We start from the raw sequence: 4,569 nt of genomic DNA, 5'->3' as shown, positions 1-4,569 counted from the left end.
ATTAGATTCTCTTTTATAGCTACTATTGTCTTCCAAGTTTTGTTTATATGTTGATTCTACAAACTGAAATAGCATTTACATTATTCCGATTATTAAATTACTCCTTCTTGAAAGACTGAATAGCTCTACCTATTGAGGAAAAAAAGGTAATCTATATCATTAAAATGGAAAGATGAATGTTCCAAGTGTCAAGCTCAAATGGGATTCCTTAAACCCAATCTTCAAGACTTCCTACTAAATTATTCATTTAGCCAATGATACCTTTAATTTCCAAGAAATCTTTCTTCTTTGATTATTCTCATTTCCCAGCCACCTATTCTTTGGCTTCTTGACTCTGAAGATGTTAGGGTTTGGGTTTTTTTTTTTTTTATCAAGTTTTTCTTCAGTTCTCTTAATTAACTGTTTTCTTCAGGAGCCAACTGTTATATCGGTTCCACTTGGACCCTATCATTTTTGCTGCTGGTTTCTACTACACTTTCTGGGGTTTTTTTCTCATACACATGCATGATGAAAAAGACTGATCAATACTGTTAGCATGATTTTCAACTCTGCTATCAGACCTGTCCCTTGAGTGAAAAGATGGATGGTAGGGTCTATGTACATATAAGATGGTACAGTCAGCCCTATGCATCCATAAGTTCCACGGATTCAACCAACTTAAGGTCCAAAATATTCCAAAAAAATTCCAGAAATTTCCAGAAAGCAATACTTAAATTTGCTGCACACTGGCAACTGTGTACCTAGAATTTACATTGTATTAGCTATTATAAGTACTCTGTAGATGATGTAAAGCATACAGAAGGATGTGCATAGGTTATATGCAAATACTATGCCATTTTACATAAGAGACTCAAACATCCGTGGATTGTAGTATCCACAAGGAATCCTGGAACTAATCCCCCACAGATACTGAGGGATGACTGTATTCTTTAAGGATACATTGAAATATTTTGTTAATCATGTATTTTTTTTGAAATTTGAAATATACTTTAAAGTATTTTTTTGAAATTTGCCTTTTAAAAATAATGCATGAAAATATCACTTATTTTATTTACTTAGTTTTTTTGTGTGTGCCAGGATTCATTCACTCTATTAGGAATCTGGCTTGGACCAAGGGCCTGGGGGTTAAACATAATTCCCAGGTATGGTCAGCAGGGGGCAGAAAAGGGTAGTGGAACAAGTACTCACTGCCAAGGCCTGGGCATCCCTCTCTTTCCCCTTTCTGCGGAGGTAAAAATCAATTAGTAGGTAGTAGACGGTCCAGAGTGCCAGAATCAGGAGAGAAATTACTCACAGAGACAGTGACCCAGAATGGCGAGTAGGCTGAGGAGGCAGGGGAAAGGTTTAGCCACCATTCACAGCCTGGTCTGTGTCACAGAGACGTGGACAACCAGACATCAGGAGGTGAATCATCAGAGCATTTTCACAGTCCTGACTGCTACTCCCAGCCTGCCCGAAGCCCAAGGTCTGGCTCCTTAAAGTAACAGGAGTCGACGATCCACCTTGGGAGCTGATATAAACTTCCTGTCTGAGAGCTAGTCCATGCTGCCAGCCAAGGGTTCCACAACCAGCCATTTTAAGGAGGACAGAGTAGGGTATGGGCACCAAATGCAAATGCTGACAGTTAATGAAAACACTTAGATACATTCCAATTAAATAATTTGGGAGCCAACCTAAACCTGATGTGGCTTAAATATATTTTCTTCCCTCCTCCAGAGGGGAAACATTGTTCAGTTGTGCAAACATTTTGACTTTGAAATGAGACAAACGTGACTCTAAACTGTTTGCTATATGGTTCTCAGTTACTTAACCTTCCTGAGCCTCAGTTTCTCCATCTCTAAAACTAGAAATAATGATTCTCACCTCACAAATCTGCTGCAAAGAAATGAGATGATGTACATAAACTGCATGGCAAAGAGCTTGGCAACTTGTAGTCAGTCAGTCAACATTGGTAGCTGTTCTATCTCCCTGTCTTTGTCTTGGAAGAATATCCACCATGCTGCTTGCTATCTTTGAATACAAAGTTTCAGTCTCCTAAAAGTATGACTAACATTAACTGAGGGATTACTGTGTTAGGTACCACAGTAAGTTTTCTGAAGTATAATCTCACTTAATTTTCATGATGTACTTTTATCATCATCTCTATTTTACAAATAAGGACATTGCACACCGATTTTCCTAGTCTTTCCACATGGTAAAGAACAAGGAAGGATTCAAAACTAGGTAACTGGATTCCAGAACTCATGCTCTTGACAATACCCAATCTGTTTTCCAATACAGACATTTAATCAAAGAGTTAAAAATCTAAAGGAAAAAACAGAATAGTCTCGTCTTTGCAACGTGTTTAAATGTTGGTACTATTGTCATAGGATCACCTCTTCTATTTGATACTTAGGGCAAAAGTTCAGTGTTCAATGAAATAAATGAAAACGCGCCTTGTCGCAGACACAGAGAATGGACATGTGGACACGGAGGGAGATGGAGAGGGTGGGACAAATTGGGAGATTATGATTGACATATATACACTACCATGGGTAAAACAGATAGCTGGTGGGAACCTGCTGTATAGCACAGGGAGCTCAGCTCGGTGCTCTGTAATGACCTAGATGGGTGGGATTGGGGGTGGGGGTGTAGGGAGATCCAAGAGGGAGGGGATATATGTATACGTATAGCTGATCCACTTCATTGTACAGCAGAAACTAATACAACATTGTAAGGCAACTATACCCCAATAAAAAAATTAAATAAAGTTAAAAAAAAAAGAAAACACACGTCACTGTTTTTCCATTTAGAATTCTTTAATAAAATTAAAAGAACTAACAATGGTATTTTGGAAGAAATTCAGCTTTAGCTATTACATTTAAAGATTACTATTACATGACTAAGGAACACTTCCTTGATCTTTCTGAGAAGTGTTCTCTCTTTTGCTTCACTAGAAAGGGAAGATGGTGTAAGAATACTTCTTCCTCAACTGATGCCTAAAAAAACAATCACAGTCCTGGTCCTATGTAAGGATCACGCAAAACACTTTTTATAAATACAGGTTTTCTGGATCTGGTAACTCAAAATTTCTGGGAGAGGACAGCCTAAAAAGCTCCTCGACGAATATCAGAACTGATTACCAGTGACTAGATTCTAGAAGGGGAGACGTCTTCCTGGCCCCTAACCTCTCCAAAAGGGAGAGGCAGAGAATGGAGATAATTTGGGAACTGGGGAAGGTGCAGAGATATGTCTGCCTACATTTCTTGCCTTAAATAGATTCTGCCAAATGCTTGATGAGAGGCCAGAAAGTGTTGCCCAATGAGCCTCCACGGTTCTAATCACAGTCAAGCATGTCCAGACCAGCACTGTCCCTTTAAAAGTGCTGAATAGTCTCTGGAGGCCACTGTCTATATGCCGCTTCTATGCTAGTTCATTTTAAGAGTGAAGACCTTAACAAAGTCACAAAGGGCTAAAAAGACCTGTGCTTCTGGCCTCCACCCACCTTTCCTGACTTACTTCACCTTCCCGTACCTTCTGTTAGTGTCTCCAATCTACCAAACTCTTTCACGTCTCTGAAATTTCATATATTCAGATTCTATCCCTTCAGCAAGAAATATGAAACATCCTCTCCCAACACACATTTTTCTCTTCTCTTCTCTTCTTCTCCCTCTTTCCCTCTCTCTCTTTCTGCTCCTTCCCTTCAACCCTCTTTACCTCTCTCCTTTCCTCTCCACCCTCCTAATTAATTCCAAATTATCTTTTTAAAAAATCTATTATTTATTTTGGCTATGCCGGGTCTTAGTTATGGCATGTGGGATCTTTAGTTGTGGCATGTGGAGTCTTAGTTGTGGTATGCATGTGGGATATAGTTCCCTGACCAGGGATCGAACCTGGGCCCTCTTCATTGGGAGCACAGAGTCTTACCCACTGGACCACCAGGGAAGGCCCCCAAATTATCTTGTAAAGCTCATTTCACAGGAGCTGTTCAAAGAAGCCTTCCTTGCCTGCCCTCTCCACAAAGTCAGGTGTCTGGTCCGTCTTGTAATTGCTCATCTCACTCTTTAATTTTTCTTTGTAGTACCTACCAGAGTCTGACATAAGAGTTATTGGTGAGATTCTGTTTAATTTCTGTCTCCCCCATTTCAATCTAGGTTTTGTGAGAGAGCTGGGCCAGAGTCCCTTTTGCTCCCTGCTGCCCAGACCTAACCAAGTGCCTTTCCTTCAGTACGGGTTCAAATACTCTCTGTTAAATGAATGAAGTAAAAGGAAGAGAGACTTTTAGATTCTCTCTTTTTTTCCTTCATCCAGGGCAGAAAGCTATATCATTGATTTACTCAATAAAATGTTTTGAATTCCTCCAATGTGCCAATGCCTGTGAGAATTTAATGATACATCAAAAAATAGACTCATTCCTTGAGGTCCTTAGAGTCTAGTGGGGAATAAAACATATGTATTCAGATAACTATTACAGGAGCCTGCCAGGGAAACCACAAACTTTCTTACATAATCAAATTTCAGTCCTTCACTGTTGTCAGAGCAAAGAGACCATCCCTGTGAGAAAAGATTAGGGGCCTCACTGCCCAGAGG

This window comes from Hippopotamus amphibius, chromosome 2, assembly GCF_030028045.1.
Source record: "Hippopotamus amphibius kiboko isolate mHipAmp2 chromosome 2, mHipAmp2.hap2, whole genome shotgun sequence".
NCBI classification, from domain to species: domain Eukaryota; kingdom Metazoa; phylum Chordata; class Mammalia; order Artiodactyla; family Hippopotamidae; genus Hippopotamus; species Hippopotamus amphibius.
The sequence above is the reverse complement of the archived record's forward strand: the minus strand, read 5'-3'. Positions refer to the sequence as shown.